Source organism: Carya illinoinensis, chromosome 5, assembly GCF_018687715.1.
Source record: "Carya illinoinensis cultivar Pawnee chromosome 5, C.illinoinensisPawnee_v1, whole genome shotgun sequence".
In the NCBI taxonomy this organism is placed as follows: domain Eukaryota; kingdom Viridiplantae; phylum Streptophyta; class Magnoliopsida; order Fagales; family Juglandaceae; genus Carya; species Carya illinoinensis.
This window is the reverse complement of record NC_056756.1, coordinates 22777157-22793979: the sequence shown is the minus strand read 5'-3', so window position 1 is coordinate 22793979 and position 16823 is coordinate 22777157. Positions and strand designations below refer to the sequence as shown.

Below are 16823 nucleotides of genomic sequence, written 5' to 3'. Positions count from 1 at the left end.
AATTAGAAGTATGAAAAAGCTAACTTAGAGTAAAATTATCATTTTACTCTCTACATGTGAGAAAATGATCATTTTACTCATAATTTAAAGATTTCACATCGTAACTCCAAAAATTATCAAAATTTACATTCCTCACATAGATTTCTTCCTAAACTCAAATATCAACTTAGAAAAATTTTAAACCAAACACAACTATGAAAAACACGAAATTTCAAATGCCAGATCTCTTAATTTTTGTTGCAATTTATTTCAACTTCAAAACTCAAGATCAAACCGAAATTTTGCAACAAAAATCCTCCTATCATAAGTTTAAAAACATACTTTAAACATCCAATAAAAATATACTTCTCATCAACACAAAACTTTTTAGTAAAAAGATCCAAACTTTTTAACAAAGAATACAAGCCCTTGAATCTCAAGGTTTAACCTATTTAAAAACATCACCAAGAACTCCAAAATTCCAAATCTTTCTTATTACATGTTCATAATACATTCCTAAGAACAAGCAAGTTTTGAATCATGATTATGCCCAAAGAATAACGCGGTAGTTGTAGGACAACTTTGGGGTGTCGATTCCACAAGGAGACAAATTAAAAGAATAGTAGAAGAAACAGAGAAACTAAAGAAAAATATTAAATAATTAATAGTGAGCAAAGATTAATTTTAAATGTAAATTAAAATGAAGCAAAGTGATTAACGGAAAAAGTACTCAAAATTTGACGAACAGTAGAGTGTCGGGAATCCCTTGCACAAATCTGGTATTTTAATTATTCTTAATTCATTAGATAGCTCAATTTCCTCAATTTAGGAAATTCCCAATCGAAAGGTATAGATTTATAAACCAAAATTAAATCAAATGTAAATCCTTTGAAAAAAAACATTCACCACTTTTAAAATATGTTAATTACTACCCCTATTGAGAAAATACAATGACGACAATATACTCAAGGAGCGATATTGTAGCAAAAAACTAAATCAATATAGATAAATAATTGATCCAAACATAATCAAAGAACTAATCCATTCAATAGAGAAAGCATGACTCAATCCAGAAACAGAATAAATTCTATGATTATTTGGAGAATAAAAGATCAACGATGAATTGAGAATGATAAAACAAAAGAGTTTTAGCAATTGAAAATCGAGGCGAGAAACATCCATAGCCTAAGAAGACATAGGCATGGTGGTCTCGCCGTGGGGTGAGAGGCTGGCTACCCTGTTTTGCGCAAGGTTGATGGCGATGGACTAAGGCGAGGCGGGACTGCTAGTTGATGAGAGGTGTGTTGCTCTGTTTTGAAAGAACAGAGAGTTGGTGGTATGAGCAGCGACTCTAGGTCACGTCAGGAAGGCTTCGTGGTGCTCTCTGTGCTTCGTGGTGGTCGGCACAGCAGCTCATGTACTACACAATAGTAGAAAAGAAAGGAAGAGGGCTCCGTTGTGATCCTTCAACTTGGCTTTAATGTATAATGTTGTGTTTGGAGCCGTGAGCTTGGAGGAGAACTCTGCACTTGGTGGTCTCCGCACCTGCTTGGAGGGAGAACGTGGCACGGAGAGGGAGCAGTTGGAATAAGCGATGAAACCCTAAGTGGCTCTCCCAATAGGCCGGGCTTTTGTTTGGGCTGGGCTGGGCTTCAGGCCATGTATTTTAGTTTTCTCAGTGTATCACGTGTTTTTGAATGTTTTTCTTGTATTTTCGGTTATTTAGTTTGTTTTAGGTAGTAGTTGGAAACAGTCTTTAGCACCGAGAGTCCGTAGAGTTTTGTACTCCACACCATGGGAGGAGGAGTTGTGTGGACTGTCTTAAGACAGAGTTAAGTCTCTCAGACGGTTAGTTTGGAGGCCTGTCTCTCAGACAGTTAGTCTAAAGTAGGCCTATTCATCCGGGTTCCGACCCGGGAATCCGGGTAGACCCAAACCGTAATCCGGATTTCAAATCCGGGCCGAAACCCGGACCGGGTTAATCCGGATCAGAAACGGGCCGGAACCTGGATGAATCCAGGTTTTTCAAAACCCGGATTCCGGGTTCCGGATTGAACCCGGTTTTTTTTTTTTTTAAACCCATATAAAAGCCTAAATGCATCCAATATTTTCACATATAGCTCTGATTTTTTTTTATAAAAAACAAAAGAAAAAATTTGATTGTGCACTTTAGAAGTTGAAAAATATCAACTCCTATATCAAAGTTCAATAAAAATGCATGTAAAACTACAAAATATTTCAATATTCATCTATGCAAGTATGCATGCATTATAATACAATCCACTATATTATATATTTGTTATTTATACATTACATTACAAAATACCAAATTACAATATATAAATTACAAAATTAGTAATTTAATTTCCACACCAAAGCAACTTTAAAGTGATTGGTCTGAAAGTGATCCTGCAAAAAATAAAATAGAATGAAAATGACATAAATCTGAAAGCAACACATCCTACAAAATGGCATAATTGTATCTGGATTCCACAAAAAAATCATATAATTGTTTGGATATCGTTCCATCAATATTACCTTGGAAGCCAAAGCAATGTGAGGTAATTCCTACAAAAATAGACTTCATATTGTTAGCGAGGTGCAGATAAATCTAACAGAACAAAACAATAGCAGCAATGAAAGTGCCAAAACGTTTGGACTTTGTGATATTCGACAACACATCATAGCACAGATGAAAAAGATATAGGCTTCATTTCTCCAATGAAGGAAGCGTGACATCTACGCATTTAACGAACAAAAGGTAAAACGGCCTCTAAACAGCAAGAAAATGTGACAATTGGAAGGTAAAACGGCCTCTAAACAGCACTAGTCTCCCCATGGTGGTCTTAAGAGACAAGCTCCTCACCTGATTTCAAAAATTGGTTAAAAAAAAGAAAAGGTCAAAAGACAATCAGGCTTGCAAACCAAAAGGGGAAAAAATCCACAGGAAAGAAAAAAGAAGGAAAAACAAAACAAAAGCTCTACCAAAACAAAAACCCAATGATTTTAGGGCAATTCTGGTGTTAATGTAACGAGTAATTGTTCATAATCTATGTTGTTTTTAAAAATTAATAGATTGGGTGGAGGCTTAATTGAGATCAGGTTCTAGTTGGTACTAGCTATTTAAGGCATTATTAGAGTTACCATTCTTGGATATGCTAATCAATGAACCTCAAGTAGGTTATTATCTAATAGAAGAGGCTAAGTTCTCGAATTTGTAAGCCCGTCAAATTCATGCTTGTCAATACTCTGAAACAAGGAGCAGTCACATTAATATAGAAGAATCAATGTTAACAACCTTCTAAGTGCATTAAAGGGTGAAGCATACATGGAGGCACACGTGAATTGGTGCATACATAGAAGTCTCTAAAACCTTATTCACTACCAATCACAACAAACAAAATAATAACAAAGAATCTAAGCTAAACAATAATGTTAAAACTTTTTAGCAATAATGTCCAACCTTTTAGAAATTGTTATATTAGTAAGTACTGGGTACTAGTACTTTTAGGGCTTTGAATGGAAGATCAAACACATATATACGTACGCCATGAAAATATATTAATTATAAATGAAATTTAGACCTGATCATGAAAATCTAATAATTTAATAATTAATACCCATGCACTTATTTTAATATTGGTCAAGTTAATTACCCGATAATCAATGCGTGCAATATAGATCTCTGAAGTTTCACATGATCATAATTTTAATTTTGTTGGATGATAAAATTCTATATATTAACAAAAACACAAGTTTAAAAGCAAAGAGAGCAGATTTAGCAACCATTTCAAAGCATAAAAATATTAAACATATATGACACTTAAATATACGGTTAAGGGTTTCAACTGAAGTAGACCCTTTACCCATAAAAATATTCCTCAAACAAATCCAAAATCAACAAAGAGAGAAAAAAAAAACAAAGAGAATAATAAGACATACCCGTGGATGAAAATGAAGGCACGATGATAAAAATGACTCTTTGATCGGCAGAGGAGGCTAGGGTTTCGGCATGAGATAGAAAGTGAGAGAAGAGAGAGTGAGACGAGGAGGAAGACAGAGACGACGACACGAGGATGAAAAGGCACCAAGTTGAAGACGACACTTTGATCGGTAGAGTCAGCTAGGTTTCAGCGAGAGCGTGAGAGAGATGAAGCGAAAGGGGGCGGAAGGCTGAAGACGATGAAAACCTAATGACAATGAGTGAGTTTGGTTTTTATATAAACCGGGTACCGGATTTTAAATGCGGTACCCGAATTAGACAACCTGTATCCGGACCAGATAGATCCGGAGTTTATAATACGGATTTCGGCCCGGATTTAATCCAAGCTGAAACCCGGAACCGGAATTCGGTTATCTGGGTTCCGGACCTTAAATCCAGCCAGGTTGAACAGTCCTAGTCTGAAGGCATTGGACAAGACCTTGTCAGCTGCAAAGAAATTTGTGGGCTGGAGAGCAAGAAAAGGTTAGAATTTGATCTGTATTTTACAGATCAAAAGTTGTAATCGTCCGCTTCATTAATATATGAAACAATGTTTCACTTTTCAAAAAAAAAAATAAATAAATAAGGCTTGTTTGGATAAATTCTGAATTGATCTAGGTGCTATAAAGCATGTTAAAAGTGGGATTCAGCAACTTTAGACCAACTAAACCTACTCTTATAGCCAATAGTTTCCTTTTCCTATTTTTTTTTTTTTAATTTTCATGGTGTCACAAATACTACAATACATTAAAAAAAAAAACAAGACTTTCGCAATAGCGAGTAAAGCAGTAAAGCACTCAATGGCAAGAAAACACATACATAAACCTCTGGTGGCAACAGCCTAAGCACCTGCCAAAACAAATAGCCATTCTATATTAATAATTGGGAGATCAATCACGATTTTCAATACAAGAAAACTAAGCTGCAAATGTGTTCGAGAACAAAACCCAATTCCATTTCAGCTTCGTACAACCAAACCTCAGCCAAAAAACATCAAAACATTTTCGAGAAAAGAGAAAAATAAGAAAATAGAAAAAAAAAAGAACCAAAAAAAAATTAGAGCAGCATGGTTATTTGCCACTATTTTAATCACCAAAAAAAGCATTTGCGGCTAAAAATATATTTATTATCCCAAATATTTACTTGGGTCTGTTCAAATCGCGGCAAATTAACTTCTCTGATGAAAAAAAAAATGCTAGTGATTTGTAGCCGCAGGGAATAGTTTTTTACGAAAAAAAAAAATACTAGCAAAATAGTATCACAGGCTCTCACAAACCTTATAACTAAAAGGGTTTTGCTACATACAGTCGGGAAATGCAGTCGGCGTGCAGTCGGCTGTACGTAATGAATAAAAAAAAATTATAAAAAAATTATTTTATATTCAGGGGGACCTACATGAATAAAAAAAAGTTATAAAAATAATTTTTTTTTTCATGTAGGTCTCGTATTAATTCATTTTTTTCTCCACGACTACATGCTGACTGTATTTTCCGACTGCAAAAAGTATTTCTCTAACTAAAATACATAAAGAATGTAAAACAATATATTAAAATATATATATATATATATATATTGAAATACAAATAACAAATTTCTAAGTAGTTTGAAAAGAAAGAAAAACATAATAAGCACATATTAAAACATGGAAAAAGCAGGGGAAGTGTGCTCCAGTTGTTATTTGATCATTTTAAAGTTTAACTTGCTAAACAAAACTTATTTGTTCTCTGAAAAGCCAAATGCAACATTACTAACCGTATAAACGATCATATTCAAGAGTAAAACATGAATTATAAATGTGGGAGATTCCAACAAGCTCTCACATAATGAAAACGATGTAAATGTGGGAAACTCCAGCAAATTTAGGTTCTCTCTCTCATCTCCTTTAGATTAAAAGCAGGCAGGCAGTGGGCCTTACCTACCATTCAGCCCTCTCTAAAGAGAATGCTAGTCATGCAAAAATGGAACAGCACAGAAAGCCTGAATTGCTAAGTTGGCACATTTGGTTCTGGAGGTGAAGTCGCCATTCTCTCTGTCATTTTTCATCCAAAACTAAGCCACCCTCCTCAACACAGCAAGAGCTAGCAGAAGCTCCCCAATATCCTCTCCCTCCCTCTTCCAGCATATTATTATCTACTATATATTTTTATGAGTTTTATACACAGCTTGTACAAGCAAGAAAAGTTTCATGCCCATAACTGACACTGGTGTTCCAGCAGGTTTGGAACTAAGATTAAAACTGAAATATGAAGAAGTTAGCTATAAGTTTCTAACTTACCACACTGAATCTGTTAGGGACTGCCTTCTGAGCCTCCTCAACTAATCTATCTGAGTACACATGTATGCCTCACACTGTATACAAGTACGGATATGTCTAAACTCTCTCTTAGGATTCTCTTTGCAAACAAATCACATTAGAAAGAAATCTTTCCAGGAAAACTCAGCATTTACAACTTGTCATTATGTATTATCTTCTTTCTAAGATAAGTATACGCAATCTGTGATGACCCGCTTTTGAGTGTATTTTCGCTGAAATAGTTGTCTTTATTTTAATTAATATTTTAGTTATTTATTTTAATTTATTTGCGTTTTAAAATTGTTTTTTTTATTTAATTGATGTTGTGTTTTATTTCTTTTAGTTGTTTTGTGGTTTTTAATATCTTCGCGGCGGTTTAGTGTTGTTTTTCCCGGACTGAGGATTAGACCTCGTCTTTTCCCTACATCTCTTTCCCTTTTTCCTTTTCTTTTCCTTTTTCTCTTTTTCCTTCTTTCTTTTTCCTTTCTTTTTCTTTTTTTTTTTCTTTCTTTTTCCCTCTCTCTCCCCGCGTCGACCCCCCCGGCCTCTCTCTCTCTCTCTCTTCTCTCTCCCTCACGCCGGAAGCCTCTCACCCCCCGTTATACCGCCGTCCGGCCACTGTGCGGCTCACCGCCGGTACCGTTCGGTTCGTCTCCCTCCTGCGCACCTCCCCACCGAAAACTCACCCCCCAACCGGCCGGCCCGTTTGGCCGAAAAATCCCTTTAAAGCCCGCACGGCTTTGGCTCCGATCCGCCGCCGTCGCTCCACCTCCGGCCACCATTTCTTCACCACTTCTTTACCGGTCCCTTGCCGTCCTAACCCACCTATTTCCGGCCTCCAACGACCACCGGAACAGCTCCTACGAGCTAGCTTTCCTTTTTGGGAAATCCGGCCTCCCACCGCCGTTTTCGCCGCCACCCACGGCCAACCACCACTTCTTCCAATAGCTTCACAATCATCCCTAGACCATTCCCTATCAATCCCAAGCCCTAGTTTTTCCCCGTTCAAAAGTGGGTTTTTCACAACCCACGGCCACAATGAATTTTCACTGTGACGTTGCTTTTTCGCCGCCGTTTGCAACGCCTCGTGTTTTCTAAAATTGCCATATAGCGCTGTAAGTATTTTCCAAACCCTATTTTCAGATTTAAATATATATTGCTCATTCAATTTATTTTATCTGCTGGTTGGTTGACTCTGGACTGAGTCCGAGGAGTTCGGGGGTCGGATGGATGGAGGACGGAGTTGCCTGTTTATTTGATTTATGCTGTTGGATTATTTTATTATGCATTGTTATGGCATTGCATGGTGCATGCATGTGTGTTTTTGTTTAAGTGTGAAAAGCTTGTTTATTGGCGTAAGTGGACTTACGGGTGCGTGTGTATCACGACCCCAAGCCGGGATGGGGTATTATCCCGGTGGAACTCCTCTGGTCACTCGGGAGCGGAATAAACTGAGTGATATCCCCTGGGTTGTCGCTAGACGACGGGAGCAGGGGCTAGGGGTTGCTTGGCTACGAACGCGTCGGGCGCGGAACCGGGCATCGCTCTACGCACCGACTCCGTGGCCCTTCGCTGGTGAGGGCTAGAGGATGCTTGGCTACGAATGCGCGGGGCGCAGAACTGGGCATCGCTCGTTAGGTGTCACATGCGTGGTGGTACTCTGCGGTGTGGCACTGGAGCCAGGGTGTGCGGATGACCCCTAGGGGAGGTCATGGTACATACGGTTAATATGGATTCTGGTTTGAGTCGGATAAAGGCCAAATGTGACTTTTGGCGTGTTTTTCGGAAAGGATGTGTTTTTGGGCCAAATGGGTTTTTGGCGTGTGTGGAAAAAATAGTGTTTTATGGGCTTTGTGCATTGGGCATGTTTCATGCATATTGTTTGAGTTCTATGTGTTTTTATCTGGTAGTGTTTGGGTTTTACTTACCAGCGGTACCATTTTTGGTTCCGTAGCTTTTGGTGCAGAGTTGGAAGACGAAGAGGAGAAGGCTGAGCCCGAGGATGCGGCTCCGCCGGGTTGCTGATGCTATGCTTTATATTTGGTTTAAAACTGTATTTGTGTTTTTGTAATATTTTATTTATGTATGTTTTAAACAGCTTGTATTATTATATTAAGAAAAATTCTTGTACTTAGTTATGACTTTCGTTATCCGCTGCGTGTTTCTTTGTACACATTTTGCCTTGCACACACTTGGCACCCGTCGATAGGATGGTGACCCGGGTTGTCACCATCCGGACGTCTTGATTTCCCCGTGTTCGGGCGTGGGGATTTGGGGGCGTCACACAATCAGTTGTACAGATTACGGCATTAGAATTTCCTTTTTGAACTAGCATATCTTCCTTGGTTTTTAACAGAATTGGAAATTACATAATTATCAAAGACGTGGTGAACACACAACTTAGAGTACTTCAAGAATAAGTACCAAACAACAACGATATTAAGAAAAATAACAGGACCAAGGAGAAAACGAAATACAGTTATAAACCCAGTGTCTATGAATAACTGAGCGGTAGAACTAAATTCTAATCTAGAAAACTTAACATCCATACCATCGAAAGAATTTTATCCTCCACTGCATTGAGCTTTCCAAGAGCAGATCTTATGCTTTTGGGGTGGGGCCAAGAATGAGAACTAGCCTGAAAATTAAAAATCAAAATAAAGTATGTTGAAAAAAACAAGATAGTTCAAAACCCAGAAAACCAACAGATCGGTATGGTTTCAACACAAAGAAACCACATTTATTGAAATCGATCTCAGGGGACTGGAAATATTACCGCAAGTGTGGGCTGATTTAAGTAGGAATGACGATGCGACAACGGTCTGAGTTGGGCTGTAATGGGGTTAGCCGAGAGAGAGAGAGAGAGAGAGAGAGAGAGAGAGAGAGAGAGAGAGAGAGAGAGAGGAAAAGCGGGACAGAGTGGAGTTCGGAGAGGGAAGAGAGAGGGCGTGGAAGAGAAAGAAAATGAATATGTGAGAATTTAAATAAGAAACTGTAGGGACTGAGCATTAACGGTTCATTACCGTTGGATGGAGAAGTGGAAAATCACAAACTCTACAAAAATTCAAATTCAAAATTCAAATATATATTTATATAGACATACTTATATATATACTTGCTTTACATCTGATGCGACATTGTTCTCAACTCCTTATAAGGGCTTCAACGCCAATTCAGTGCAATCCATGTATTGCAATGAATTGAGTCTTTCGTCCGTACTTGTGGTGCATCCTCTGAATTGAATGCATTCTCATTTACAGTTGATGTAAGTTCATGAATGTCGATCTATCTTAGCATCTGGAATAATTTCTGTGTTATCATTGTTCTCACATGCAGCACAATCTCAATAAAGCATAGAGATAACCCAGTCTCAGGTTCTTTTCCCACTGACTTCAACACATAGAGGTTTTTATTGAAGCATTCTGATAATTTCTCTACAGTCTAATTGTTAAAAAGATGCTGTAAATATAGTTTCCAAATCAGCTATTCATAAAAATTAAACCCTCGTCTCATCAATAAGGCTGTGTGCATGTGTATCTTTTGCTTTGTCTATTCTGTTCTATTTGGGACCGTTTCTTTTGTTAATCTTCTCTAGCTTATATAATAGTGTACAACGCGAGGCACTATATATAGTGTTATCCGATGTTGGGGTGCCATTCAAGCTATTCCGTGGAACAATTTATTAATTCGTGGGCTATGTTCTTGCAGCTGGAACATTCTCATTGATAATTCAAAGATTAGAGGAAGATTTGAAATATAAATTTTGTAGATGAAAACAATAACCGTAGATTTTGCCAGTGTGAACAGGTTACTACCATAACATTCTATTTGATGAGCAGCAATGCATCATGTATGTTCTTTTTCTTTTGTTATAAACTCTTGTGCATTGTCTCACTGTGTTTGGAGCTATTATCTTTGATTTGGATTGCATTATCGGATTATAACATCCTTTGGATTTGATTGGTCTGTCATTCTCAAGAACAGGATGTCTGCCACTTTGATGTGTCATGTGTCGATTTATGCATAGGGACATTCATCTAAGAAATTAACCTGACCGCCAAAATATCTCGTTCTCATGAATTAAGCCCACAAATACTTACGAGATGAAACTTCGAGATTAAGAACGAAAGTGTGGTTGATGTTGATTATTACAACGGGATTGGAACGGGACTGTGCTGCTTGTGGTCACAATGCATGTTAGGTATATAGAGTCTTAGGCCCAATTTATATATACAAGAAGTGTTTCATCTCAATATCTCATTTCATTATTATAACTTTCTTAAATTTTTACACAAAAATCATAAACAATTCACTTATTTAAAATTTCAAAACAATAATAATATTACAAAATAATTTTCTAACAATATTTTATTTAATTTTCAGCTTTCATCTCAACTCACCATCCAAACTGCACCTTAAAATATGCAAATCTCACATACTTCTTTAGTAAAAAAAGTATGATTCATCATTAAAAATAAATAAATATCACATTTATTCATTTTTTTCATAATGAGAATGCGATGTGACCCAAGGTGGGTAAATATTATTTCTCATATTATAATACAAATTGGAGCTAGAGTGAACAAGTAACCAATTTAAAAAAAGAAAAGAAAAAGAGGATGTGTTGCAAGTGAGATAATTAATTAAGCTTGAAGGAGAAATGTTTTAATCATGAAGGGATTTTATAAAAATAAATTTATAAATTAATGTGATTTGATGTAATATATCACATAGCCAAAGTAGCCCAAGAAGGTCTTTTTAGAACCCTGTCGAGTTACACGCTTGAGAAGGTCCTTCAGAATTCTATTGCATTACTATTCATTGGTGCCTTGTTGGCATACTAATACCAACACAAATACAGGGAGGGTTTTTGGTGAAGTGTTGAGATATGTTATGAATAATAGTGAAAAAGTAGGTGAAAAGTAATAATAGAATATTAAATAGTAGTAAAAAGTAAGTGAAAAGTAATAATAAAATAATAAATAGTAGTGAAGTATGTTGAGAAGCGTTAAAATATTCTCAACACCCAAACACATAAAGATTTGGTGTGCATGTCAAATTTCTAACCCAAACATGTTCTTTGGTGAAACTACCGGGGCACTACCCCGACTAGGTATGGCGTCCCAAATGCCAGGGACTAGCCCGACAGGTCTCACGTGCCTTGCTAGAGTACTAGCTCATGCAAAATCTTTGGCACCTAGTTGAATATTTCAGTTTTTGGTGCCTAATTGAATATTTCTATCTTTGGTGCCCTGTTGGGCACTAACCCTTGTAAGGTCTTTTGGTGAAGTACCGACAAGGTACTACCTCTTGCAAGGTCCTTACCGAGCAAGGTAATTCGGTTCTAGCCCTTGAAAATATATGTTGCCTTATTAAGGTTTTTGCCCTTGCAAGATCTCTGTTGGCCCATCAAGGATCTAGTCCATGCAATGTGTTTGTTTCCTTTCTAGGGAACTACCCTTACAAGGGATGTGCAGTGCCCTACCAATATTTTTGATAGCGATGGCCAAGGTGAATGACCGATTCCATGTGAGATAATTTGGGCCAGAAAGAGGTGGAACAATCACCACAGTGTTGGCATTGTCACTGTGATATATAGGTAGAAATGGCTCTTTGGATCTTCAGAAGGTGAGATGGAAGTAGATTTCGTCATTTTGAAGAAATGAAATGAGAATTAAAATGCAGTGAAGCTGTATGAAGAAATGACTGGAAAAAAAAAAAAAAGGACCTCAGGTTTCGTAACCTGGGGTCTCTGATACCATGTTGAAGATAAAGAACTGTAAGGAAAGAACAAAGGAATTGAAAGAAAAACTTCTGTAATTCTCATTCAGTGGTGGAATCTATACACTGCCTCTATATATATATATACTCTCTAGCAATACCATTTCACACAATCAAAAGATAGAAAGAATAACCAACCTATATCTATTCTACATCATTCTGGAATAAAAAGCTACATGTACAAAATGACAAAAGACATGACCCCATAACAAGCTTATGCTGAGTTGGAGGAATATTCTGTTATTTGCTCAGAGTCTATGGAAATGAGAGTTTTGGTGGAGGCTTGGTTCTTTCTTTGCTGAGAGATATCAAGTACACTTTACATGCTCGGAAGCTAAAGTCCCACTCAAATAAATTTGATCCAAGGGTCAGATACTTTTGTATAATGGTGTACGCTTTACATGATCGAGAGCCTAGCTCCATCATGATCCTGCCAATTTGTACTATCAAAGCGCTTCACGAAAGTGACGAAAATATCCCTCTAGAAATTCAATATGGGTCTTCGTGGTGGACGAGCAATTACCTTCTACCGTAATCTCAATACATCATTTTTTTTTTATTTGCTTCCTCAAATTCAATATAGGGGGAATCCAGCACGTGCAAGGCTAGTTATTTAGTAATTGATTTTTATTTATACAATTAAAATCAAAGAAAATAGAGAAAAAATAAAGTGATCGATCAATAATGGAGTTAATAGAGAGTATGTAGGGGTGTTGGGCCGGCGCCTGAATCTGGCCTACAATTAGCACACCTAGACCCTAAGGGTTGGCAGGTGGACATGATTCATACTATTTTGGATAGAGATATATAATTTATAGTTATTTTTATGTATTTTTTATATATTTTTTTAATGTGATTGGCTAAACAGTTATTTTATATTAAAAAAATAACATAATCAATTATATTAGTGAAATACACAAAAAATATATAAAAGTGATTGTACATAAAATTTTTCTTAATGCCAATAAATCATTCATCTTATTTGATTTTTTTTAAATAAATAAAAAAAAATCTCGAGAAGCCAAAACCTATTATTTACTGGATATAAGATAATTTGAATTAAAAGAAAAAGAAAGCCGTTGCAGTTTGAACTTTGAAGTTTGAAGTCCCAACCTTCATATGCATTTGAAGGGAGAGATTTGAGAAACAGATAATGAGAGAAACAGAGAGAAATATCCTTCCGTTTTCTCTATTATTCTTTTTCCATTTTAGTAAATCCAATCCATTTCAGGGACCGGTCGTAGCCTCGGAGGATTGCCAAACATCCGTGATTCGATTCGCACTCCAAGACTTCTCGGGACATTCATGGCAAGATGCCCAAATGGAGAAGGAGCTGAAGACAGAGATGGAGGACTTGAGACCAAGGTGGCTTCCCTCCGCAACGCCCCTCGTCTTTGAATCCCTTTCTCTTAAATCATAGATCTCCCAAGTTCTGATTTTATGTTTTATGTTTTTATTTTTTCAGGAAGCAAACTTTAAAACGTTTTTTTTTTTTTTTAATTATTGGCAGGTGTTTTCAGAATCGAATGCATTGATGCTCAAATAGAATGTTATGGTAGTAACCTGTTCACACTGGCAAAATCTACTGTATCCTTTTCATCTACAAAATTTATATTTCAAATCTTCCTCTAATCTTTGAATTATCAATTAGAATATATGCTCCTGCTCCAACATAGCCCACGAATTAATAAATTGTTCCACGGAATAGCTTGTACTCTATTATATAGGCTAGAGAAGATTAACATAAGAAAAAGTCCCAAATAGAACAGAATAGACAGAGCAAAAGATACACATGCACACTGCCTTATTGATGAGACGAGGGTTTAATTTTTATGAATAGCTGATTTGGAAACTACATTTCCAGCATCTTTTTAACAACTAGACTGTAGATAAATTATCAGAATAATTCAATAAAAACCTCTATATTGAAGTCAGACGGAAAAGTACCTGAGACTGGGTTATCTCTATGCTGTATTGAGATTATGCTGCATGTGAGAACAATGATAACAAAGAAATTATTCCAGATGCCAAGATAGATTGACATTCATGAACTTACATCAACTGTAAATGAGAAGGCATTCAATTCAGAGGATGCGCCACAAGTACGGAAGAAAGACTCAATTCATTGCAATACATGGATTGACTGAATTGGCGTCGAAGTCCCTTACAAGGAGTAGAGAACAATGTCGCATCAGATGTACTGCAAGTATATATACATATTTGAATTTCGAATTTGAATTTTTGTAGGGTTTGTGATTTTCCACTTCTCCATCCAACGGTAATGAACCGTAACGCTCAGTCCCTACATTTTGTTATTTAAATTTTCACAGATTCATTTTCTTCTCTCTTCCACGCCCTCTCTCTTCCCCCTCTGAACTCCAGTCTGTCCCTCTTTTCCTCTCTCCCTCTCTCTCTCGGCTAGCCCCATCACCGCCCAACTCGGACCGTTGTCGCATCGTCGTTCGTATTTTAATCGGCCCACACTTGCGGGGTAATATTTCCAGTTCCCTGAGATCGATTTCGATGAGTGTTTTGTTTACCTTATGACTTTTAACGTTTGAAACTTGTCGACTCTGAAGATTTAGATTACAGTTGAGAAATGTGGTTTGTTTGTGTTGAAATCATACCGAGCTGTTGGTTTTCTGGGTTTGAACTATCTTGTTTTATTCAACATACTTTATTTTGATTTTTAATTTTCAGGCTAGTTCTCATTCTTGGCCCCACTCGAAAAGCGTAAGATCTGCTCTTGGAAAATCTCAATGCGGTGGAGGATAAAACTCTTTCGATGGTATGGATGTTAAGTTTTTCTAGAATTTAGTTCTACCGCTCAGTTATTCATAGACAGTACTGGATTTATAACTGTATTTCGTTTTCTCCTTAGTCCGGTTATTTTTCTTAATATTGTTGTTGTTTGGTACTTATTCATGAAGTCTAAGTTACGTTTTCACCAAATGTCTGATAATAATATAATTTCCAATTCTGTTAAATACAAGGAAGATATGCTAGTTCAAAAAGGAAATTCTAATGCCATAATCTGTTTAACTGATTGCGTATACTTGTCTTAGAAAGAAGATAATACATATCGACAAGTTGTAAATGCTGAGTTTTCCTGGAAAGTTTTCTTTCTAATGTGATTTGTTTGCAAAGGGAATCCTAAGAGAGAGTTTAGACATATCCGTACTTGTTTACAGTGAGGCATACATGTGTATTCAGATAGATTAGTCGAGGAGGCTCAGAAGGCAGTCCCAAACTGATTTCAGTGTGGTAAGTTAGAAACTTTTAGCTAACTTCATATTTCATTTTTAATCTTAGTTCCAAACCTGCTGGAACACAAGTGTCAGTTATGGGCATGAAACTTTTCTTGCTTGTGTGTGTATAAAACTCATAAAAATATGAAGTAGATAATATGCTGGAAGAGGGAGGGAGAGTATATTGAGGAGCTTCTGCTAGCTTATGCTGTGTTGAGGAGGGTGGCCTTAGTTTTGGATGAAAAATGAGACAGAGACTGGCGACTTCACCTCGAGAACACTTCCAACATTGTACTTTAATCATATCCACTCTTAACCTCCCAAGAACCAAATGTGCCAACTTAAGCAGTTCAGGCTTTCTGTGTTGTTGCATTTTTGCATGACTTGCAATCTCTTTAGAGAGGGCTGGATGGTAGGTAAACTGCCTGTAAGGCCTACTTTTAATCTAAAGAAGATGAGAGATAACCTACATTTGCTGGAGATTCCCACATTTACACTGTTTTCATATGTGAAAGCTTGTTGGAAATTTCCATTTTCCACATTTCTAGTTCATGTTTTACTCTTGAATATAATCGTTTATATGGTTAGTAATGTTGCATTTGGTTGTTCACAGAACAAATAAGTTTTTTTTAGTAAGTTAAACTTTAAAACGATCAAATGACAATTGGCACACACTTCCCCTGCATTTTCTATATTTTAATACTTGTGCTTATATTGTTTTCCTTTCTTTTCAAACTACCTAGAAATTGTTATTTGTATTCCAATATTTTATTTTTTGTAATATATTGTTTACATGCTTTATGTATTTTAGGTACAAGGCTTGTCAGCCTGTGATGCTATTTTGCTAGTAATTTTTTTTTCATAAAAACCTATTTCCAGCAGCTACAAATTGCTGGAAATATACATGCTTCTTTTGGCAATTAAAATAGCCGCAAATAAGCATGCTGCTCTAATTTTTTATGTTCTTTTCCTTTCTATTTTCTTATTTTTCGCTTTTCCTGAAATTTTTTTGATGTTTTTTGTCTGAGGTTTGGTTCTAATAAGCTGAAATGGAATTGGGTTTTGTTCTCGAACACATTTGCAGCTTAGTTTTCTTGTATTGAAAATTGTCATTGATCTCCCAAATATTAATATAGAATGGCTATTTGTTTTGGCAGGTGCTCAGGCTGTTGCCACCTGAGTTTATATGCATGTATTTTCTTGCCATTGAGTGCTTTTCTTGCTATTGCTTTTATTTGTTTTTTTTTTTTTTTTAATGTATTGTAGTATTTGTGACACCATGAAAAAAAAAAAAGGAAAATGGAATTATTGGCTGTAAGGGTAGGTTTAGTTGGTCTAAAGTTACTGAATCCCACTTTTAACATGCTTTATAGCACCTAGGTCAATTCAGAATATATCCAAACAATGCCTTATTAGATTATCCAACGTTTCTCACTTTTTCTTTTTCTTTTTCGTGAAGTAATTTATTTAACTAGTATTTTTTGTTTTTCATTTATTATATAATCTTTTGATCTATTTCATTTGTTTTAACCTTTTTACT

At 36.4% G+C, this 16823-nt stretch overlaps 1 long non-coding RNA gene across 1 annotated transcript; it reads left to right on the top strand.

Moving 5' to 3' along the window:
* Window positions 1-14212: 14212 nt before the first annotated feature.
* Window positions 14213-15943, top strand: LOC122311633. The gene is made up of 3 exons (XR_006242827.1): window positions 14213-14526; window positions 14736-14823; window positions 15227-15943. It is a non-coding gene; the product is annotated as an uncharacterized LOC122311633 (long non-coding RNA).
* Window positions 15944-16823: the final 880 nt, after the last annotated feature.